Here is a 25,501-nt window from a genome sequence, read left to right as displayed (position 1 = left end):
CAGAATGGCCTACTCCTGCACCTATTGTCTATTGTCTATTGTCTATGGTGAGCAATGTTTGTGTAGGCAGGCCCCTTAAATGGGATGGAGGTGCTTGTTAAAAATAGATTGATAATCCTTGTTGTATGTTTAAATACCTTTGGGTATTGTGTGGAAAATGCTGCTGTTACTTAAAATCTTTATGCATTACACTGGTTCCATTATGCTCTGGTATTAAGTTTCAAAAGCATACTTGTATTGAACTAACCTATCAAACTGAAGATGATTTTAATAAATTGCCCTGCATAAACACTGCTGTCTCATTAACATTATTATCTCAGCAACTTCCTACTAGACTCTAAGGAACCAAACTCCTGTCATATGATATTTATGTAATTTTTTTTTCTCATTACTTCATAAGACAACCAATTTCCTAATTTAATTATGTTTCTGGCCCATTTAGTTTGGAGATAGAGTGATTCGGGGCGGAAAAAGGCCCTTTGGCCCACCGAGACCGTGCCGACCACACACTAACACCATCCTACACACACTAGGGACAACTTACATTCACACCAAGCCAACTAACCTACGAACCTGCACGTATTTGGAGTGTGGGAGGAAACCGGAGCACCCGGAGAAAACCCACGCAAGTCACGGGGAGAATGTACAAACTCCGTACAGACAGCACCCGTAGTCAGGATGGAACCCGGGTCTCTGGCGCTGTGAGGCAGCAACTCTACCTCTGCGCCATCGTGCCGCCCCATGTGCTGAACATAATACATAGAACATAGAACACTAAAGGACAAGAACAGGCCCTTAGGCCCACAATATAGATGCCGAAAATGATGCCAAGACCATGTCTTATCTGCCTGTGCATTATCCGTATCCCTCCATTCCCTGCATATCCATGTGCCTGCCCAAATGTTTTAAACACCACTATCATACCATGGCAGGAACAGGGTACTGATTGGGGATGATCAGCCAATAGACAATAGACAATAGGTGCAGTAGTAGGCCATTTGGCCCTCGAGCCAGCACCGCCATTCAATGTGATCATGGCTGATCATCCCCAATCAGTACCCCATTCCTGCCTTCTCCCCATTTACCCTGACTCCACTATTTTTAAGAGCCCTATCTAGCTCTCTCTTGAAAGCATCCAGAGAACCTGCCACCACCGCCCTCTGAGGCAGAGAATTCCACAAACTCACCACTCTCTGTGAGATTCCACAGACTCACCACTGTGAGCCATGATCACATTGAATGGCGGTGCTGGCTCGAAGGGCCGAATGGCCTACTCCTGCACCTATCGTCTATTGCCTATCATATCTGCCACCACCACCACCCCTGGCTGAGCATTCCAGGCACGCACCACCCTCTATGTAAGGTTATTAATGAAGATTATTCATGATGTTCATGGGATCATAATCTCGAGGAGCAGAATTAGGCCATTTGTCCCGTCAAGTCTACTCTGCCATTCAATCATGGCTGATCTATCGCTCCCTCTCAAACCCATTCTCCTGCCTTCTCTCCATAACCCCAGACACCCGTACTAATCAATTAACCAATTCCCAAATTATCAGTTGTATAATTTTTATTCTTCAACATAAAGAGATAAAATAACCCTACAATTTCATCGTGCATTGTGATGGGTGGAGTGTAGAGAGACTGAGCGGTGGCCATGGGAGGCCAGGTGACTCATGAGGCGATTTTACAGGTCAAGGTTTGGGGGGAGTGGGCTGCTGGAGGCCCTGGTGCAGCCTGGGGCTCAGTTAGACCAAGCAGTGCTGGAGGCCCTGCAACAGCCTGGGGCTCAATTAGAATGGGTGCCGTTGCAAGAGGCCGAGTGAGTGAATCGGACGCAGCCTGCAGCGGCATGGAGTGTTGGAGCAGTAGTGGAGACACCGACAGCATTGCCAGGCCAGGCCAACCCTGATCCTCCCACCCAGTGCCGTCACCACGACAACCGACCTTTAAGATCCTTTATTAAGGCCTGGATAGAGTGGATGTGGAGAGGATGTTTCCACTAGTGGGAGAGTCTAGGAGCAGAGGACACAGCCTCAGAATAAAAGGACGTTCCTTTAGAAAGGAGATGAGGAGGAATATCTTTACTCAGAGGGTGGTGAATCTGTGGAATTCATTGCCACAGACGGCTGTTGAGGCCAAGTCAGTGTGTATATTTAAGGCAGAGATAGATTCTTGATTAGTACTGGTGTTAGGGGTTATGGGGAGAAGGCAGGAGAATGGGGTTAGGAGGGAGAGATGGATCAGCCATGATTGAATGGAGGATTAGACTTGATGGGCCGAATGGCCTAATTCTGCTCCTAACACTTATGACCGAACACTTATAAGGCAGTGCAGCATAGGTTCACGAGTTTGATCCCTGGAATGGCGGGACTGTCACATGAGGAAAGATTGACTAGGCTTGTATTCACTGGAGTTTAGAAGGATGAGGGGGTATCTTATAGAAACATATAAAATTATAAAAGGACTGGACAAGCTAGATGCAGGAAAAATGTTCCCAATGTTGGGCGAGTCCAGAACCAGGGGCCACTGTCTTAGAATAAAGGGGAGGCCATTTAAGCCTCAGTGAGAAAAACACTTTTACACCCAGAGAGTTGAGAATTTATGGAATTCTCTGCCACGGAGGGCAGTGGAGGCCAAGTCACTGGATGGATTTAAGGGAGAGTTAGATAGAGCTCTAGGGGCTGGAGGAGTCAAGGGATATGGGGAGAAGGCAGGCACGGGTTATTGATTGGGGACGATCAGCCATGATCACAATGAATGGCGGTGCTGGCTCGAAGGGCCGAATGGCCTCCTCCTGCACCTATTTTCTCAGTTTCTATGTTTCTATGATCTTATGACAATGCCACCCCTATATAAGGTTGGGAAGAGTTGGGCCGAAGGGTCTGTTTCCACGCTGCATGGCTCTACGACCGAGAGTATTGGCGAGATTCTGACCGAATCTGACGGTGTCAAACAGAAACTGATTCCAGTGCCACAAGTTGTGACCTTACTTGACATTTCTATGTTTTTCCCAATTGTGCAGGCTGTTTAATCTATCCACTTTTAAAGCGATGAATTATGCATCCAGCATCTGCTTGTTGCCATTCTCGTTCCCAAGGGAGCAATTAAGACAATAAAAGAAAAGGGGGAACAGAATTTGGTTCCTTCTCAGAATAGCGTCTCACTTTGGATGTGATGAAACTTCAGTGACGGACCTGCTAACGTATCAAGACAAAGTACCTCGTGCTCTCCACATAGTTGGTCCAGAGGCCGGTCGTTTAGCTACGAGTTGTATGTTTCGTGCACTATTTAAACAAGATTTGTGGAATTCCCTGCCACAGAGGGCAGTGGAGGCCAAATCACTGGATGGATTTAAGAGAGAGTTAGATAGAGTTCTAGGGGCTAGTGGAGTGAAGGGATATGGGGAGAAGGCAGGCATGGGTTATTGATTGGGGACGACCAGCCATGATCACAATGAATGGCGGTGCTGGCTTGAAGGGCCGAATGGCCTCCTCCTGCACCTATTTTCTATGTTTCTATGAGGAGTGTGAGATTTCTGACATTATTTGGCTATTATTACGATTTTTTATCCGGCAGCCCGGACCATCACACAAAACTAACTTCCCTCCCTCGGTACAATAGACAATAGACAACAGGTGCAGGAGTAGGCCATTCGGCCCTTCGAGCCAGTACCGCCATTCAATGTGATCATGGATGATCATCCCCAATCAGTACCCCGTTCCTGCCTTCTCCCCATATCCCCTGACTCCACTATCTTGAAGAGCCCTATCTTTTGAAAGTATTCAGAGAACCTGCCTCCACAGCCCTCTGAGGCAGAGAATTCCACAGATTCACAACTGTAAAAGTGTTTCCTCATCTCCGTTCTCAATGGCTTACCCCTTTATTGTAAAACTGTGGCCCCTGGTTCTGGACTCCCCCAAAATCGGGAACATATTTCCTGCCTCTAGCGTGTTAATGATCTTATATGTTTCAATAAGATTCCCTCTCATCCTTCTAAATTACAGAGTACACGTGGTAATAAACTAAACTCGACAAAGCACATCATTCTTTCCTCATTATTTGTCCAGAAACCAGAGTTGTATGTTTTGCGCACTCTCTAAATGAAGGATAAGTGTGAAATTTCTGACATTATTGACTATTATTGGGATTTAAGGCAGATAAATGGAACAGGAATTGAGACCGAACTGCGAGTCTCAGTTTTACAAGGGAGAGTAATATGCGACAATCATGGCAAAAACTCTTGGAAGAAGTCTTCAGTGAGCTAATGAAGAAATATCGCCCAATATCTTCAGCTCAATTTCCATAATCACAGCCTGAAGGAAGTTCAAAGTGATGAGCAACACAGACAAACTTGATCCTATTTTTTAAAACCACCGGCAAAATATAACACCCGCGATCAATGTCAAAGTCATAAGGTCATAAGGTCACGAGTGGAAGGAGCAGAATTAGGCCATTCGGCCCATCAAGCCTACTCCACCATTCAATCATGGCTGATCTATCTCTCCCTCCTAACCCCATTCTCCTGCCTTCTTCCCACAACTCCTGACACCCGTACTAATCAAGAATCTATGTATCTCCCCCTTAAAAATATCCACTGACTTGGCCTCCACAGACATCTGTTGCAAAGAATCCCACAGACTCACCACCCTCTGTAGTCATGAAGACATTTGAAAGGCTTGTGCTGGTCAAGCTCAAAAATATCACAAACCCTCTGCTGTGCGCTCTGCAGTTTGCATATCGGGCCAATAGATCTGTGGATGATGCAGTCAACCTGGGCCTGCACTTCATCCTCCAACACCTAGACCATCAGGGGACCTATGCGAGGATTTTGTTTGTTGATTTTAGCTCTGCATTGAACACCATTGTGCCAGAGCTACTACACTCTAAACTCTCTGAGTTGACTGTGCCTGAACCCCTCGGTGGATCACGAGCTTCCTGACAGACAGGAAGCAGCATGTGAGGCTGGGAAAGCACATCTCGGACCCGCAGACCCTCAGCATAGGAGCACTGCAAGGCTGCGTACTCTCTCCTCTCCTCTACTCCCTATACACCAATGACTGCACCTCCACACACACCTCTGTCAAGCTTCTCAAGTTTGCGGATGACACAACATTGATTGAACTGATCCAGGATGGGGAGGAATCTGCCTACAGACAGGAAGTGTCACAGCTGGCATCCTGGTGCCATTGCAACAACCTGGAGCTCAATGCTCTTAAGACAGTGGAATTGATTGTAGATTTAGGAGAGCTCACCCTCTCCTCACCCCACACACCATCAACAACACCACAGTCACATCTGTGGAGTCTTTTAAGTTCCTGGGAACCATCATCTCCAAGGACCTTAAGTGGGGGGCTACCATCGACTCCACAGTCAAAAAGGCACAACAGAGGATGTACTTCCTACGGCAGCTGAGGAAGCACAATCTGCCACAGGCAATGATGGTCCAATTCTACACGGCCATCGTAGAGTCTGTCCTCACCTTCTCCATCATGGTCTGGTTTGGCTCAGCCACCAAGCACGACACCCGGAGGCTGCAGCGAATCGTCCGATCAGCAGAGAAGGTTATTGGCTGCAACCTTCCCTCCATTGATGAACTGTACACTGCAAGGGCCAGGAAGCGAGCGGGCAAGATCATCACTGACCCCTCTCACCCTGGCCACAAACTCTTTGCATCACTTCCCTCAGGAAGGCGACTCCGGATTGTCAAAGCTGCCAGAGCCAGACATAAAAACAGTTTTTATCCACGAGTAGTTGCTCTACTCAACAGCCAAAAATCTGTTGCCTCCCTTTTGCTCTGGTATTTTATTTCATTCACAAGATTAAATTATAATGTTTTATTATTAATGTTTAATGTTTGATGTTTCATTCCTAATTGGTACTGTATGCCGTGGTGTTACTTGTGGGCGGAGCACCAAGGCAAATTCCTTGTATGTGAATATTGGCCAATAAACTTATTCATTCTTTCATTTGGGTACTTTTAGTCTGTGAGATTAAAGACTGTGATTATAGCATCAGTGCATATGTAACACAGTGACATTCCCTTTCACAGTTCATACTTGACTCTACCTTTGACAGTAATAGTTCCACATTATCTACACTTCCAGCTCTGTGCGAGCTTACCATTTATTCTAAATCCTTCCAGTGAACAAGCGGATTCAACTTTCGGGAGATGCAAGAGTCAGAATCATACCATGTGGAAACAGGCCCTTCAGCCCAACTTGCCCACACTGGCCCATGCTGCATTAGTCCCACCGGCCAGCATTTGGCCCATATCCCTCCAAACCTGTCCTATCCATGCACATAGAAACATAGAAACATAGAAATTAGGTGCAGGAGTAGGCCATTTGGCCCTTCGAGCCTGCACCGCCATTCAATATGATCATGGCTGATCATCCAACTCAGTATCCCGTACCTGCCTTCTCTCCATACCCCCTGATCCCCTTAGCCACAAGGGCCACATCTAACTCCCTCTTAAATATAGCCAATGCACCTGTCTGAATGTTTCTTAAACTTTGCGTTAGTCCCATCCTCAACTACCTCTACGGGCATCTTGTTCGATACACCCATACAGAGTTGATGCCTCACAGCGCCAGAGACCCTGGTTCAATCCTGACCAAGGGGGCTGTCTGTACGGAGTTTGTACGTTCTCCTTATGACCTGCGTGGGTTTTCTCCGAGATCTTCGGTTTCCTCCCACACTCCAAAGACGTGCAGGCTATTAAAACAACAGAGAAGGAAGAGACACACAGACTGTTGGAAAGGCAGCCATTGCTGGCGAAGACAGTGGAGGCGGACAAAGATTGATGAGTGATAGGTGGACACAGGCAAGGTTGCCAGATGGATGGATGCTTAAATGAGAAATAAGTTCACAGATAGCAAGATAAGGAAGAGGAGGTATGAAATGTAGAGGGAGGGAGAGATATGGGTGGAGGGGGATGGGGGAAAATGAAATGAAGTGCAGGATAGAAAAAAAAATCAGCCTGAAGAAGAATCCCGACCTGAAACGTCACCTGTCCATGTTCTCCACAAATGCTGCCTGACCCGCTGAGTTACTCCAGCACTCTGTGAAACGTCACCTATCCATGTTCTCCAAAGATGCTGCCTGACCCGCTGAGTTACTCCAGCACTTTGTGAAACGTCACCTATCCATGTTCTCCACAGATGCTGCCTGACCCGCTGAGTTACTCCAGCACTCTGTGAAACGTCACCTATCCATGTTCTCCACAGATGCTGCCTGACCCGCTGAGTTACTCCAGCACTCTGTGAAACGTCACCTATCCATGTTCCCCACAGATGCTGCCTGACCCGCTGAGTTACTCCAGCACTCTGTGAAACGTCACCTATCCATGTTCTCCACAGATGCTGCCTGACCCGCTGAGTTACTCCAGCACTTTACGTTTTCTTTTCCAAACCAGCAAAGTGAGTTATCTGTGTCTTCATGTAAGAAGATTATTTTTCTTTTTATATAAGGCCTCACCCACTCGAATCATTCACCGGAAATCATCTACATTTATATATTCTGACTCACCCTTTCATCATTCATTGGTTTAATTAAAATTGGAAAGGTTCACTTTTTTAATTTTGTGACAGAGTCACCTCAATACACTGAGTCATAGAGTGATACAGTGTGGAAACAGGCCCTTCAGCCCAACATGCCCCATCTACACTATCCCACCTGCCTACGTTTGGCCCATATCCCTCTAAACCTGTGCTATCCATGTACCTGTCTAACTGTTTCTTAAACATTTGGATAGTCCCGGCCTCAACTACTCCGGCAGCTCGTTCCATGCACCCACCACCCTTTGTGTGTAAAAGTTACCCCTCAAATTCCTATTAAATCTTTCCCCCCCTCACCTTAAACCTATGTCCTCTGCTCCTCGATTCCCCAACTCTGGGCAAGCGACTCGATGCATTTCCTTGTGCATTTATAGCATCTGTAGTCAGGATCAAACCTGGGTCTCTTGCACTGTACGTCAACAACTCGTCTGCTGCACCACTGTGCCATCCGCTAAAAATCCCTTTAGTTTAGTTTAGAGATACAGTGCAGAAACAGGCCATTCAGCCCACTGAGTCCGCTCCGACCAGCGATCCCTGCACACTAACACTATCCTACACACACCGGGGGCAATTTACATTTGTATAAAGCCGATGAACCTACAAACCCGCACGTCTTTGTACTGTTGGGGAAACCAGAGCTTCCCGGACAAAACCCAGCCTATTAATTAACCTATTAGTTAAATAATTTAAATAGTAATTAAATTAATAACCCTAATACTAGTTCAAGTAAGCCTGAAGTCCACAATATGCATCTACCAATATGAAAGAGCAGAGCATCCTTTATATTCCAATATATCTTCATTTCTCCCCTACTTCTCAAAATCCATTTCCTATCCACCATTGGTGCGCAGCGGGTAGAGCTGCTGCCTCACATCGCCAGAGACCCGGGTTCCATCCCGGCTACGGGTGCTGTCTGGACGGAGTTTGTACGCTTTCCCCGCGACCTGCGTGGTTTTCCCCGGGTGCTCCGGTTTCCTCCCACACTCCAAAGACGTGCAGGTTTGTGCGTTCATTGGCTTGGTATGAATTGTAAATTGTCCCCAGTGTGTGTAGGATAGTGTTAGTGTGCGGGGATCGCTGGTCGGCGCGGACTCTGTGGGGCAAAGGGTCTTTTTCCGCGCTGTATCTCTAAACAAAACTAAACCTTACCTATCCTTGAAGATTTTCCAGGGAGATTACCAATCAGTTGTGAATAATGGATAATCGTGTGTTGCCGACTTGTGTCTCTCTGTAATTAGACAGGCACAAACTCATTTTGCCTGGCAGTATTACAAGCCTCAGAAAGTCTTTCATCGCATCAATTTGCATCTGATTCGAATCCAGGTCCCAGGGGTAAAATAAGAGTTTTAAAACCCGCTGAGCTTCCTGGCAGTGTCTGCAATCTAGTGGTATTTAGTGAGCGAATTCATCAATATGCTGCTCTGGCAGGTTTTAATATAATGCTATTTACAGTCTGTCGATGTATTAATGACCCATCTTTTAAAATTAACACACTTGAATTTTGGCGGCATTTGTCGGCACTGGGCCTGCACTCCTGCAGTTTAGAAGGATGATGGGGTAACCTAATTGAAACTTACCGAATGGTGAAAGGCCCGGATAGAGTGGATGTGGAGAGGTTGTTTCCACTGGTGGGAGAGTAAAAGACTAGAGGTCACAGCCTCAGAATTAAAGGACGTTCCTTTAGAAAGAAGGTGAGGAGCAATTTCCTCAATAGTCCGAGGGTGGGTGAATCTGTGGAATTCATTGCCACAGACGGCTGTGGAGGCCAAGTCAGTGGATATTTTTTCAGGCAGAAACAGTTAGATTTGTGATTGGTACGAGTGTTAGGGGTAATGAGGAGAAGGCAGGAGAATGGGGTTAAGAGGGAGAGATAGATCAGCCATGATTCAATGGTGGAGTAGACTTGATGGGCCAAATGGCCTCGTTCTGTTCCTATCACAAAAACTGATATAGTGATATTCTAAGGTCAACAAAATTACTGGAGGAACTCAGAGGGTGAGGCAGCATCTATGGAGCGAAGGCATAGGTGACGTTTCAGGTCGTGACCTGACGTACGTGGTCGAAGGGCCGAATGGTCTCCTCCTGCACCTATTGTCTATTGCCTATTGTCTATTGACCCATAAAAACATAGAAACATAGAAAAACGGTGCAGAAGGAGGCCATTTGGCCCTTCGAGCCAGCACCACCATTCATTGAGATCATGGCTTATCATCCGCAATCAATAACCCGTGCCTGCCTTCTCCCCATATCATATAACCATATAACAATTACAGCACGGAAACAGGCCATCTCGACCCTTCTAGTCCGTGCCGAACTGCCCTTGATTCCACTAGCCCCTAGAGCTCTATCTAACTCTCTCTTAAATCCATCCAGTGATTTGGCCCCCACTACCCTCTGTGGCAGAGAATTCCACAAATTCACAACTCTCTGGGTGAAAAAGTTTTTTCTCACCTCAGTCTTAAATGGCTTCCCCTTTATTCTAAGATTGTGGTCCCTGGTTCTGGATTCGCCCAACATTGGGAACATTTTTCCTGCATCTAGCTTGTCCAGTCTTTTTATAATTTTAGATGTTTCTATAAGATCCCCCCACATCCTTCTAAACTCCAGTAAATACAAGCCCAGTCTTTTTCCTTCTTCAGATGCATGTTTGCCAACAGGACATCATCTCTCGGCAGGGATCTTCAACAATAATTTCTGAACCGCGCAACCTACTGAGAGATCAAGAAATCTTTCAATAAGAATCGGGGCAAAGGAGGATTAAAAAATGTTTCTGATTACTTGTGTTTGACAAGAAATGTTTTATCCTCCAGTTTCGGCACCCATCATGAACTCACTGCTCAGCTGAAGATGGAAATGGTGTGTCCAAAACCACTCAGTCCGCGGAAGTGGGATTGCTGAAAATAATTAGAGTAAACCTTGACAGGATGCATTTATAATATTCAAGTTATCAACAAAAATAGCTTCACTCAGCATCTGCCGTGCTGAAACTCAGTCGTCAGTAAAATACAGAGGGAACTTCCAGCAAAAGAGTCTTACAACGCGGAAACAGGCCCTTCAGCCCAACTTGCCCACTCCGAACAACATGTCCCATCTACACTAGCCCCGCCTGCCTGTGTTTGGTCCATATCCCTCTAAACCTGTCCTATCCATGTACCTGTCTAAATGTTTCTCAAATGTTGGGATAGTCCCAGCCTCAACTACCTTCTCCGGCAACTTGTTCCATACACCCACCACCCTCGGTGTGAAAAGGTTACCCCTCAGATTCCTATTAAATCTTTCCCCCTTCACCTTAAACCTATGTCCTCTGGTCCTCGATTCCCCAACTCTGGGCAAGAGACTCTGTGCGTCTACCCGATCTATTCCTCTCATGATTTCACGCAGAATATTACTTGGATTCACGACAAATAGAAGTGTGAAATCACAGAGTTGGGGAATTGAGGAACAGAAGAAAGTCACCTATCCATGTTCTCCACAGATGCTGCCTGACCCTCTGAGTTACTCCAGCACTCTGTGAAACGTCACCTATCCATGTTCTCCACAGATGCTGCCTGACCCTCTGAGTTACTCCAGCACTCTGTGAAACGTCACCTATCCATGTTCTCCACAGATGCTGCCTGACCCGCTGAGTTACTCCAGCACTCTGTGAAACGTCACCTATCCATGTTCTCCACAGATGCTGCCTGACCCGCTGAGTTACTCCAGCACTTTGTCCTTTTGTGTGAACCAGCATATCCAATTACTTGCTTCCACATATGGTGGTACATGTTTAAGAAGGAACTGCAGTTGCTAGAAGATCGAAGGTACACGAAATTGCTGGAGAAACTCAGCGGGTGCAGCAGCATCTATGGTCTGAAGAAGGGTTTCGGCCCGAAACGTCGCCTATTTCCTTCGCTCCATAGATGCTGCTGCACCCGCTGAGTTTCTCCAACAATTTTGTGTACCTGTGTTACATGTTTAGTTTAGTTTAGAGATACAACCTAGAATCTTCAGAAGGGTCCCGACCAGAAACGTCACCTATCCATATTCTCCAGAGATGCTGCCTGACCCGCTGGGTTACAATAGGGTTGAAAACGCACACCTCCAGATTCAGGGATAGTTTTTCCCAGCTATTTTCAGGCAATTGAACCATCGTCTCATCAGTTAAGAGCCTGTCCCGCTTGGCGATTTTTTTTCGGCGACTGACGCATCAGGTCACTGAAAAGTTCACGGCATGCCACGGCGTGACGACGTAATGACGCGCCGTGTGTTTTCAAGTGTTGCAACATTTTTTTTGTCGCCGCTGGATTTTGAAATGTTCAAAATCTTTTGGCGACACCGATGTGACAGCGGTAGTTGATGACAAAAATCGCCAAGTGGGACAGGCCCTCTATAGAGTATGGTCCTGACCTCCCATCTACCTCATTGGAGACCTATCTGTCATTGAACTTCATTGGACTTTGTCTTGCACTAAATGTTGTTCCTTTCACCATGTGGGCAGCTCGATTAGAATCATGTCTCGTGTTCATCCTACACACACATTTTTTTACATTTACACCAAGCCAATTAACCTACAAATCTGTACGTCTTTGGAGTGTGGGAGATATGTGTTTATTGTTTATTGTTGTTTTTATTGTATTATATGTATGACTGCTGCAATTTCGTTCAGACTTCGGTCTGAATGACAATAAAGGCTATCCATCTATCTATCTATCTATCTATCTATCTATCTATCTATCTATCTATCTATCTATCTATCTATCTATCTATCTATCTATCTATCTATCTATCTATCTATCTATCTATCTATCTATCTATCACCAGAGCACCCGAAGAAAACCCATTTAGACCATAGACAATAGGTACAGGAGGAGGCCATTTGGCCCTTCGAGCCAGCACCGCCATTCAATGTGATCATGGCTGATCATCCCCAATCAGTACCCCGTTCCTGCCTTCTCCCCATATCCCCTATCTTTAAGAGCCCTATCTCTTGAAAGCATCCAGAGAACCTGCCTCCACCGCCCTTCCACAGACTCACCACTCTCTGTGAGAAAAAGTGTTTCCTCGTCTCCGTTCTAAATGGCTTACTCCTTATTCTTTAACTGTGACTCCTGGTTCTGGACTCACCCAACATCGGGAACATGTTTCCTGCCTCTAGCGTGTCCAAACCCTCAATAATCTTATATGTTTCAATGAGATATCCTCTCATCCTTCTAAACCCCAGAGTGTACAATTTCGGTCACAGGGGGGAACGTGCAAACTCCGTACAGACAGCACCCGTAGTCAGGATGGAATCTATGTCTCTGGTGCAGTGAGGCCATTACGCCAATCCTCCACCACCGTATTTTGGAATGAAAACTATTGCACATAATATAATAACCAAATAAAATTATGCCAGAACAATTTGTGAGCAAGAATGACTGCCTGGAGTGAATCTAAATTCCTCTCCACACACTCTGGTCAGTGAGTTTACACTATTGACAGAACAATAACTTCATACAGTTTTAATAAATGCTTGAACATGTTTTATTGTTGAAGTAGAACAAAGAACTGGCTAATACATGAGGTGAAGCCAAGCGTTTTAATTAGCTCTGGTTCTAAGTACAAGTGTTCCATGTGTGAACACATTCATGAGAGACTCTTGTAAGTATGATGCAATTAGTTTCAATTTAGAGATACAGTGCGGAAACAGGCCCTTCGGCCCACCGAGTCTGTGCAGACCAGCGATCCCCGCACACTAAAGGGCCTGTCCCACTTGGGCGTCATTTGCGCGTCAGGCTGATGGCGTGCAAAGATTTTGTACATCCCAAAATCCTCGGGCGCCGCACGTGACCACTCTTCACTGCCTACATCACCACGCACCATACGCGCATCACGTGAGCGTCACGATGCATAACTGATGTCACGTAAATGACGCGCAAGTGGGACGGGCCCTTAACAATAATAATAATAATAATAATAATAATAATAATAATAATAATAATAATAATAATAATAATAATAATTTTAATTATAATAATAATATATTTTATTGTCATTGCACATAGGTGCAACGATATTTGGTATGCAGCTTCCATCCGATGTCATAATGCTATCCTACACACACTAGGGACAATTTACAATTTACAATTTCACCAAAATCAATTAACCTACAAACATGCACGGCTTTGAAGTGTGGGAGGAAACCGGAGCACCCGGAGAAAACCCACGCAGTTCACGGGGAGAACGTACAGACTCTGTACAGACAGCACCCGTAGTCAGGATCGAGCCCGGGTCTCTGGCGCTGTGAGGCAGCAACTGCGCAACCGCGCCGCCCCTCACAATTTAAACATGCATTTGACTTTAATTTTAGCTCCATTCATTCAGAAACCCATCTTAGGAATTTCATATTTTAGTTTGTTGGCATGTGTACTGAGCAGCAGTGAAAAGCTTTTTGGTGCATGCTAACCAGTCAGCGGAAATACTTTAGCAAGTTGCACGATATTTTTAATCTTTCATAGATCAGGTTCAAAATAAGTTGATGATCAAATTAACAATCATCTTACAGGAATTAATCATCTCTCCTGCCTCCGTATAAATGTTGCCACTGAGATATGAATAATATATTGGACTTTGGAGTTTAGAGTTAAATATAGTTTATTATCACGTGTACTGAGGTACAGTGAAAAGCTTTTGTTGCGTGCTATCCAGTCAGCGGAAAGACAACACATGATTACAATTGAGCCGTGTACAGATACAGGATGAGGGAATAACGTTTAGTGCAAGGTAAAGCCAGTGAAGTCCGATCAAGGATAATTCCAGGGTCTCTAATGAGGTAGATTCCTTCTTCTCCCAATTCTCGACCAGCAGAAGGTACAGAAGCATGAAAACCTACACGGTCACGGGGAGAACGTGCAAACTCCGTACAGGCAGCCTCCTGTAGTCAGGATCGAACCCGGGTCTCTGGCGCTGACCACGGGTGCTGTCTATACAAAGTTTGTTCGTTTGTATGTACAGAACCAGGGGCCACAGTTTGAGAATAAGGGGTAGGACATTTAGAACAGAGATGAGGAAACACTTTTTCACACAGAGAGTTGTGAGTGTGGAATTCTCTGCCTCTGAGGGCAGTGGAGGCCGGTTCTCTGGATGCTTTCAAGAGAGAGCTAGATAGGGCTCTTAAAGATAGCGGAGTCAGGGGATATGGGGAGAAGGCAGGAGCGGGGCACTGATTGTGGATGATCACCTATGATCACATTGAATGGCGGTGCTGGTTCGAAGGGCCAATTGTCTATTGTTTAAATTCATTGCAGAGAAGTCCACAGGTCACAGGTAGGGTGTGCAAAGTCCACATAGATTAGAGTCAAGGGCTAATCTTGGGGCACTAGAGGCAGATCCGCTGGATGTGCCACTGTGATTCTACTGAAAACAAGTAACCCTTGCATCCCCTCTCTATCCCTTCCCCACTCTAGCCGTTGCACTAGTTACACTGCCATCCTGTTCAGTTTCATTGTCTGTAACTGGTTTCCCACAGCCAAAAATGGCATGTTTCCTTCATAATTATTCCTTTTTACATATCATTCATTCATTTGTTCAATATCTCTCTGTATCAGCATCTATATATGTCTTGTTTCCCTCTCCCCTGACTCTCAGTCTGAAGACGGGCCTGTACTTGCTGGAGTTTAGATGAATGAAGGGGATCTCATTGAAACTTACCGACTAGTGAAAGACCTGGATAGAGTGGATGTGGAGAGGATGTCTCCACTAGTGGGAGAGTCTAGGTCCAGAGGTCACAGTCTCAGAATTAAAGGACGTTCCTTTAGGAAGGAGATGAGGAGGAATTCATTTCGTCTGGGTGGTGAATCTGTGGAATTCTTTCCCAGAGAAAGCTGTGGAGGCCATTTCAATGGATATATTTAAGGCAGAGGTAGATAGATTCTTGATTAGTGTGGATGTCAGCGGTTACAGGGAGATGGCAAGGAAATGGGGTTATGAGGGAGAGATAGATCAGCCACGATCAAATTGCAGAGCAGGCTTGATGGGCCGAATGGCCTAATTCTGCTCCTAGAACTCATGAACATGACCAGAAATGTCATTTATTTCATTTGTTCAGGGATGCTGCCTGAACCGCTGGCCTGTCCCAATTGGGTAATTTTTTAGGTGATTACAAGCAACAAGTCTACTGCCTGCCACATGGTCACCGGGGTGTCGACTGTACGGTCGTGAGTCGTCTCCTCAGTCTCCCAAAGATTCGTAGCGTCTTTCTGGTCGCCGCTGGATTTTGAAATGTCGGCGACGCCAATGAGCGTAGCTTGACTTCTCCTGACGTAGGTGCTGACGTTGGGTTGTCGCCGGTGCTGACTTCGGTGAATTCCATTGGCGACTACCTATATCAACCTACATCAACCGGCGACAGGTACCAGCGACTGAATTGTCTTCAGTTGTCGCCGACAGGGTCGTTGTTTACCTTAACGTGTCGCGGGTGGACGTCGGCTGATTTTGGTCATTGTAGGTTGTCGCCTTTGTGGCCGTAGGTGGACTTCCGATTGGATGGCCGGTTGTCGGCAGTTTTACATCGACTAGATGGTAGGTTGTCGGAGATTGTCGGAGATTGACGTAGACATTGTCGTTGGGGGGGGGGGGGGGTCTAATTGCCGTCTTTTTCGGTGACCTGCTACGACTGCAGTTGCCGAATAAAATCGCCTAAAGGGCCTGTCCCACTGGACGAAATAATTCAAGAGTTCTCCCGAGTTTCCCCTGATTCGAACTCGGGGAATTACGGTAATGGCCGCTTGTGGGTACTCGGGGCTCTCGCGGACATTTTTCAACATGGTGAAAAAACTTCACGAGCTTACCGCGTTTCATGAGTACCTGCCGTTAGCGTTACGAGCCGCTAAGAGACGTCCCCGAGCTCCGACGTACCCGCTACGTACATTCTACGTACTTAAAGCTCTGTCCCACGGTGCGAGTTCATTCTAAGAGCTCTCCCGAGTTTTAAAAAAAACAAACTCGTGGTAAGCACGGGGAATGAACGTGGCGGGTACGTCGGAGCTCGGGGACGACTCTTAACGCTAAGGGCAGGTAAGCTCGGGAAGACTCGATAACGGCAGGCAAGCACGGGAAGACTCGTGAAGATTTTTCAACATGTTGAAAAATGTCCACGAGAGCCCCGAGTACCGACGAGTGGCCATTACCGTAAATCTCCGAGTTCGAATCGGGGCAAACTCGGGAGAACTCTTGGAATGAACTCGTACAGTGGGACAGGGGTTTTACCACGAGTTTGATTTTTTTTTTAACTCGGGAGAGCTCTTGGGTAAACTCGTACAGTGGGACAGCCCTTTAGTGGGACAGGCCCTTTACTCCTGCATTTTGCGATCTATCTTCAACAGAAATCCTTTGTTTACTTTTAGTCTTTGTTGCCTGGTGGTTTGAGTGACGGACGGACGTAGTGTGCGGAGTTACAAGGAACAGATGAATGCCACGGTCCATTAGAGCCATTACCTGTTGTCAAATGTAATGAGCAACATAATTACACATGCTGAGCGATCAGTCACAGCTGGCCAGAAGCAGACAGCGGTATGTATGTGTCCTTGATTACTTCTTCTGAACACGCAACATTAAAGCAGCTGTCTCTTCGCCCAGCGTGCCGACTTCACCTCACTTGACCTCAGCGTTACGTGCAGCAATGTCTTTAGACTACACTGCCAAGGACATACACTGCTCGGAAATCTTCCCTTTACTTCACGGTAATATCATGCACCAGACTCACCCTGCCGCTCTCCCTCTTCTCCCCTCGATGCTATGGCAGATGCAGTTTAATGTGGATAAATGTGAGGTTATCCACTTTGGTGGCAACAACAGGAAGGCAGATTATTATGTAAATTATTATGTCAGCTTGGGGAAAAGGGGAAGTACAACGGGATCTGGGGATCAGGTACAGCAGGCAGTGAAGAAAGCTAATGGCATGTTGGCCTTCATAACACGAGGAGTTGAGTATAGGAGCAAAGAGGTAGTTGTACACGGCACTGGTAACACCACACCTGGAGTATTGTGTGCAGTTTTGGTCTCCAAACTTGAGGAAGGACAATAGACAACAGACAATAGACAATAGGTGCAGGAGTAGGCCATTCAGCCCTTCGAGCCAGCACCACAATTCAATGTGATCATGGCTGATCATCCCAAATCAGTACCCCGTTCCTGCCTTCTCCCCATATCCCCTTACTCCGCTATTTTAAGAGCCCTATTTAGCTCACTCTTTAAAGCATCCAGAGAAAACACCTCCACCGTCCTCTGAGGCAGAGAATCCCACAGACATTCTTGCTATTGAGGTAGTGCAGTGTAAGTTAACAAGGTTAATTCCCGGGATGGCGGGACTGTTATACGATGATAGATTGGATTGGCTGGGCTTGTACACTCTGGAGTTTAGAAGGATGAGAGGGAATCTTATTGAAACATATAAGATTGTTAAGGGCTTGGACACGCTATAGAGGCAGGAAACATGTTCCCAATGTTGGGGGATTCCAGAAACAGGGGCCACAGTTTAAGAATAAGGGGTCGGCCATTTAGCATGGAGACGAGGAAAAAACTTTTCACCCAGAGAGTTGTAAATCTGTGGAATTCTCTGCCTCAGAATGCAGTGGAGGCAAATTCCCTGGATGCTTTCAAGAGAGTGTTAGATACTCTTAGGGATAGCGGATTTAAAGAATATGGGGAGAAGGGAGGAATGGGGTACTGATTGTGGATGATCAGCCATGATCACAGTGAATGGCGGTGCTGGCTTGAAGGGCCAAATGGCCTACTCCTGCACCTATTGTCTATTGTCTATTGTCTATTGTCTTATTGGGCAAGAGGTACAGAAGTGTGAAAACGCACACCTCCAGATTCAGCGACAGTTTCGTCCCAGCTGTTATCAGGCAACTGAACCATCCTCTCACCAACTAGAGAGCAGTGCTGACCTCCCATTTACCTCATTGGAGACCCTTGACCCACCTGCAATCAACTTTTCTGGACTCTATCACACAACAAATATTATCCTGCAACTGTACACTGTTACCAGGTATTGTCTTTCCGCTGGTGCACAAAAATGCTGGAGAAACTCAGCGGGTGCAGCAGCATCTATGGAAGGAAGGAAAAAGGCAATTGTCTTTCCGCTGACTGGTTAGCACGCAACAAAATCAACAATAAACTAAACTCACTAAACCAGAACTGAATTGCCAAGAAACTAAGAACAGCACAAGAACAGGCCCTCAGACATAGAACATAGAAAAATAGAACAATAGGTGCAGGAGTAGGCCATTCGGCCCTTCGAGCCAGCACCGCCATTCAATATGATCATGGCTGATCATCCCCAATCAGTACCCCGTTCCTGCCTTCTCCCCATATCGCTTGATTCCTTTAGCCCTAAGAGCTAAATCTAACTGCGTCTTGAAAACATCCAGTGAATTGGCCTCCACTGCCTTCTGAGGCAGGGAATTCCACAGACTCACAACTCTCTGTGTGAAAAGGTATTTCTGCAGCTCAGTCCGAAATGACTTACCCCTTATTCTTAAACTGTGGCCCCTGGTTCTGGACTCCCCCAACCTCAGGAACATGTTTCCTGCATCTAGCCTGTCCAATCCTTTAAGAATGTTACATGTTTCTATAAGATACCTACTGATCCTTCTAAATTCCATTGAATACAAGCCCAGCCACCTTCAGCCCATAATGTTCATTCCAAACATAAGTTGATAAGTTATAAGAACAGAATTAGGCCATTCGGCCCATCAAGTGTACTCCATCAAGTATATTCAATCATGGCTGATCTATCTCTCCCTCTCAACTCCATTCTCCTGCCTTCTCCCCATAACATCTGACACCCGTTACTAATCACAAATCTGCCAATCTCTGCCTTAAATATATCCACTGACTTGGCCTCCACAGCCGTCTGTGGCAATGAGTTCCACAGATTCACCACCATCTGACTAATGCAATTCCTCCCCTTCACCTTTCTAAAGGGACGTCAAGGTAAATATCAAATTTTGTCAGCCAATATTTCATTTAGGATTTAAATTAAATCAAGTCAACTTAAATTAAGGTGGCACGGTGGCGCAGCGGTAGAGTCACTGCCTAACACCTCCAGAGACCTGGATTCAATCCTGACTACGGCTGCTGTCTGTACAGAGTTTGTACGTTTTCCATGTGACCACGTGGGTTTTCTCCGGGTGCTCCAAAGACGTACAGATTTGTCAGTTAATTGGCATCAGTAAAATTGTAACTAGTCCCTGGTGTGTGTAGGGTAGTTAGTGCCAGCATACTGGGTGATCGCTGGTTGGCACAGACTCCGTGGGCACAAGGGCCTGTCTCCGCTCTGTATCCCTCAAGTCAAAAGTCTGAAGTAAATTGGATGAACCTGACTTAAGGGCCTGTCCCACTTGGGCGTCATTTGCGCGTCACGTAGATGGCGTGCGAAGATTTTGTACATCGCAAAATCCTGAGACGCCGCTCGTGACCGCACGTCACTGCCTACGTCACCACGCACCATGCGCATGTAATAGGCACCATGCACGCATAATGCACGACATGCGAACATAATGCACGACATGCGTGCATCACATGCGCGTCACGACTCGTGCATCGTGCGTCGTAAATGACGTGCATCGCGTAAATGACGTGCAAATGACGCCCAAGTGTGACAGGCCCTTAACTCTTCATGGCACAAGTTTAACGATACATCTTCCATGTGTAGCTAAAGCAAAGCACACAAACTAATACAGGCACAGTGGTGCGTTGTTTCACCTAGGCAGCTTACATCCCAGCGGTATGGATATTGCCCTCTCCAACTTCAAGTCACCCTTGCTTTCCCTCTCTCTCCGTCCCTCCCCCTTCCCAATTCTGCGACCAGTCTGACTGTCCTCCTGATTAAAGTTTACATTGTTCACCTCGTTGTCATCTTCCCCCAGGTGATCTATTCTACATTTTCCTTGTCATTTGTCTCCTATGATCTCTCATTTTCACACCTTACCCTTCCATATCTCTCTGTCTCCATATTCCTCTGAATCTCAAAAAGGGTCTCGACCCAAAACGACACCAATTCCTTCTATCCAGAGATGCTGCCTGACCCGCTGAGTTACTCCAGCACTCTGTGAAACATCATCTATCCATGTTCTCCACAGATGCTGCCTGACCCGCTGAGTTACTCCAGCACTCTGTGAAATGTCACCTATCCATGTTCTCCACAGATGCTGCCTGACCCGCTGAGTTACTCCAGCACTGTGTGAAACGTCACCTATCCATGTTCTCCACAGATGCTGCCTGACCCGCTGAGTTACTCCGGCACTCTGTGAAACGTCACCTATCCATGTTCTCCACAGATGCTGCCTGACCCGCTGAGTTACTCCAGCACTCTGTGAAACGTCACCTATCCATGTTCTCCACAGATGCTGCCTGGCCCGCTGAGTTACTCCAGCATTTTGTGCCTCTATCCTAGGCATAAAACATGCACGACAGATCCAATGATTTCTGTGAGACTTCTTGAGAATATAACAATATCCTGGTTCACAGACTGAACATGAGTGTGCTGGGCTCAGAGCCAAACATTGATTCATCAATGGATTATTTTACGGGAAAAGCTTTTTCTGAGTGAAAATTCATAAAATTTGTAAATCAAAAAGACATTCCCTATTAATTTAAATGTAAAACTCATGTTACCTGCCATATCTCTGTCAGAGACTGCTAACTTGCTGAAGTTGATTGGAATGGGTTGTTTGCAGGCAAAGAGGTGTCTGGAAAATGTTACATTTTTACAAGTGTGATGACAAGTGCATGTTCCTGCTGCTATAGAAAGTATGTTCCATCCTCGGTCTATACAAACAGGCTTATTCCATAGAGCGACCACCACCTCCACAACTGGTTCACACACCCCTACCCACCAAAGAAGGTTCTCGACCCGAAACGCCACCTATTCCTTCGCTCCATAGGTGCTGCCTCACCCACTGAGTTTCTCCAACATTTTTGGCTTTGTCCCCACTGACTGATCTCCCAACCAGAAGAACGCGAGTGAAACAGGTGACATGCGAGTCTGTAGATGGTGGGTTAGAGTCATAGAGTCAAGAGGACAGCACGGTGGCGCAGCGGTAGAGTTGCTGCCTCACAGCGCCAGAGATTCGAGTTCGATTCTGACTACGGGTGCTGTCTTTATGGAGTTTGTACCTTCTCCCTGTGGCCTGCGTGGTGCCCCAGTTTCAATAGACAATAGACAATAGGTGCAGGAGTAGGCCATTCGGCCCTTCGAGCCAGCACCGCCATTCAATGTGACCATGGCTGATCATCCCCAATCAGTACCCCGTTCCTGTCTTCTCCCCATATCCCCTGACCCCGCTATTTTTAAGAGCCCTATCTAGTTCTCTCTTGAAAGCATATCCTATCCATGTAACTATCTAAATGCTAAATAATAGTCCCTGCCTCAACTATCTCATCTGGCAGCTCACTCCATATGTCCCATGCGGGTACAGCAGGCAGTGAAGAAAGCGAATGGCGTGTTGGACTTCATAACAAGACGAGTTGAGTATAGGAGCAAGGAGGCCCTTCTGCAGTTGTACAGAGCCCTAGTGAGACCACACCTGGAGTATTGTGTGCAGTTTTGGTCTCCAAATTTTAGGAAGGATATTCTTGCTATTGAGGGAGTGCAGCGTAGGGTTTACAAGGTTAATTTCCAGGATGGCGGGACTGTCAAATGCTGAGAGAATGGAACGGCTGGGCTAGTACACTCTGGAGTTTAGAAGGATGAGAGGGTATCTTATTGAAACACTTGACTGTGGGACCCATTGGGTCCCAGTCACATGGGAGGCCTGGTCCCCCAATGCAACCTGGGATTGTGAGTGCGAGGGGGGGGGTGTGTTGTGGGGGTGTGGGGGCTGGGGGGGTTGTGGGCAGGGGTTTGTGTGTGTGTGGGGGGGTGCGTGTGTGGGCAGGAGGGCTTGTGCGGGGGAGGGGGTGTGTGGGTGCGTGGGATTGAGCTCGGAGAAAAGATGAGGAAGAGCCATGGGGTATTACGGAGGAGGAGCCAGCGAGGGGGGGTGGCTGGAATTATCGGTGCGATGGGGCCTCAAAGAGGGCGCTGGTCGTTTTCCTCCACCAGAATCAGTCTCCGCTTTCCGTTTTGGCGACATCTCCGACTCCGGGCTGGGTCGGGGCTGCTGCTGGGGGCAGGGCTGCTGCTGGGGCGGGGCTGCTGCTGGGGGTGGGGCTTGTGCTGGGGGGCGTGGCTTCTTCTGGGGGCGTGGCTGCTGCTGGGGGAGTGGCTGGTGATGGGGGGGGCAGGGTTGCTGCTGGGGGTGGGGCTGCTTTTGGGGGCGGGGGGCTGCTGCTGGGTGCGGGGCTGCTGCTGGGTGCGGGGGCCGGTTCTGGGGGCGAGGGCTGGTGCTGGGGGCGGGACTGCTACTAGGGGCAGGGCTGGTGTTCGGGGCGAGGCTGGTGCTGGGGGCGAGGCTGGTGCTGCTTGGGCCGGGACTGCTACTAGGGGCAGGGCTGGTGCTGGGGGTGGGGCAGCCGCTGGGGGTGGGGCTGCTGCTGGGGGGTGGGGCTGCTGCTGGGGGCGGGGCTGCTGCTGGGGGCGGGGCTGATGCTGGGGCGGGGCTGCTGCCGGGGGCAGGGCAGCTTCGGGTCCCTCCGAAAGTCCAGATGGAAACCTCTGCCAGCCACCCTCAGCTCCAGTAAAGATGCGATGGCGCAGGAAGGGGCGGACCGTCCCGGGGAGTGACAGGGGAAGAGACTAATCCACGGGGCACTGACTGGCAGGAGAAGAGATCGATCTGCACACGTGTGGTTTTTAAGATTTTTAGACCTTGCTAACGTTTACGACATTCAACCAATCAGAATGAAACCTGGCACACTCGCAACACAGGAGAACGGCGAGTGAACTGGCGAAGAATTGTAGTGCTATTCCGAACCGTTTTTGCACAAATAGAAAGACCGCCAAATCGGAAGATAACAAGATTAGAATTTTAGTGATGTATAAATAGATATGGATTATTAACGATTTGGACACGCTCGAGGCAGGAAACATGTTCCCGATGTTGGGGGAGTCCAGAACCAGGGGCCACAGTTTAAGAATAAGGAGTAAGCCATTTAGAACGGAGATGAGGAAACACTTTTTCTCACAGAGGGTTGTGAGTCTGTGGAATTCTGTGCCTCAGTGGGCGGCGGAGGCCAATTATCTGGATGCTTTCAAGAGAGACTTAGATAGTGCCCTTAAAGATAGCGGAGTCAGGGGATATGGGGAGAAGGCAGGAACGGGGTACTGATTGGGGATGATCAGCCATGATCACATTGAATGGCGGTGCTGGCTCGAAGGGCCGAATGGCCTCCTCCTGCACCTATTGTCTATTGTCCATACACCCACCACTCTTTGTGTGAAAAAGTTACTGCCCAGTTTCCTATTAAATCTTTCTCCCCTCATCTTAAACCTATGTCCTCTGGTTCTTGCTTCCCCCTACTCTGGGCAAGAGATTCTGTGCATTCCTTCTCTTCAGAGATGCTGCCTGTCCCGCTGAGTTACCCAATGCATTTACCCCATTCATTCCTCCCATGGTTTTGTAAACAATCTTGAGAACCCTGAGGTGGGAAGAAGTCAGTGTGTGAGGCAGCGCCCCGGTCATTCCTTCTTCTCCCCGCTCCCGTCCGGCAGAAGGTACAGAAGCTTGAAAGCGCGCACCACCAGACTCAGGAACAGCTTCTTCCCCTTTGTTATCAGGCTTCTGAATGGCCCTTCCATAAGCTAGGGTACTGTCCAATTCACCTCTACCCCATTGCGGACATTGGCTTTGTCTGTGGAACTGATGCGCTACAATGCTGAGAACTATATTCAGCACTCTGTATCTTCCCCTTTGCTCCACCTATTGGACTGGAGATTGGATTTATGCAACGTATGATCTGTTCAGACTGGGTTGCATGGAATACAAAGCTTTTCACTGTACCTCGGTACATTAATAAACCTGTGGATGGAATGGAGTGACAACGGTTTGAGTCGAGATGGACCGATTGAGCAGAGGGAAATCTAGTAAAGAGAGGAAGAGAAACTAAAGAGAGAAACTACTTCCATCCATCTGCCCTTCAGCTGTATCCACTTATCAGTCTGAAGAAGGGAACACACTCAAGACTTAACTATACATTCCTTACCGAATAGTGAAAGGCCTGGATAGAGTGGATGTGGAGAGGATGTTTCCACTAGTGGGAGAGTCTAGGACCAGAGGTCACAGCTTCAGAATTAAAGGACGTTCCTTTAGGAAGGAGATGATTGGAATTTCTTTCGTCAGAGGGTGGTGAATGTGTGGAATTCTTTGCCACTGACGGCTGTGGAGGCCACAAATCAGTGGATATTTTTTTAAAGTGGAGATTGACAGATTCTTTTTTAGAAAAGATGTCAAACGTTTTCACACAAAGGGTGGTGGGTGTATGGAACGAGCTGCCGGAGGAGGTAGTTGAAGCTGGGACCCTCGCAATGTTTAAGAAACAGTTATGCCCCTGTCCCACATAGGAAACCTGAATGGAAACCTCTTTGAGACTTTGAGCCCCACCCAAGGTTTCCGTGCGGTTCCCGGAGGTTGCAGGTGGTTGCCGGAGGTTGCAGGTAGTGGAAGCAGGTAGAGAGACTGACAAAAACCTCCGGGAACCGCACGGAAACCTTGGGTGGGGGGCAAAGTCTCCAGAGGTTTCCGTTCAGGTTTCCCAAGTGGGACAGGGGCATAAGACAGATAGATGGCTAGGATGGGTTTGGAGGAATATGGACCAAACGCAGGCAGGTGGGACTAGTGCAGATGGGGGCATGTTGGCCGGAGAGGGCAAGTTGGGCCGAAGGGGCTGTTTCCACACTGTATCGCTCTACGACTCTGGTATTCGGTATTATCTCTTCCAACCAGATTCCTGTTCTCCAAAGTCAAAACTGCCCTTCACAGAACTTGGAACCCACGGTACTTCTAATGTGTTCCTTAGTATTCTGCAGAGAGCACAAATTG

The sequence above is a fragment of the Leucoraja erinacea genome, chromosome 41, assembly GCF_028641065.1.
Source record: "Leucoraja erinacea ecotype New England chromosome 41, Leri_hhj_1, whole genome shotgun sequence".
NCBI lineage: Eukaryota > Metazoa > Chordata > Chondrichthyes > Rajiformes > Rajidae > Leucoraja > Leucoraja erinaceus.
This window is presented reverse-complemented; position numbering follows the sequence as displayed.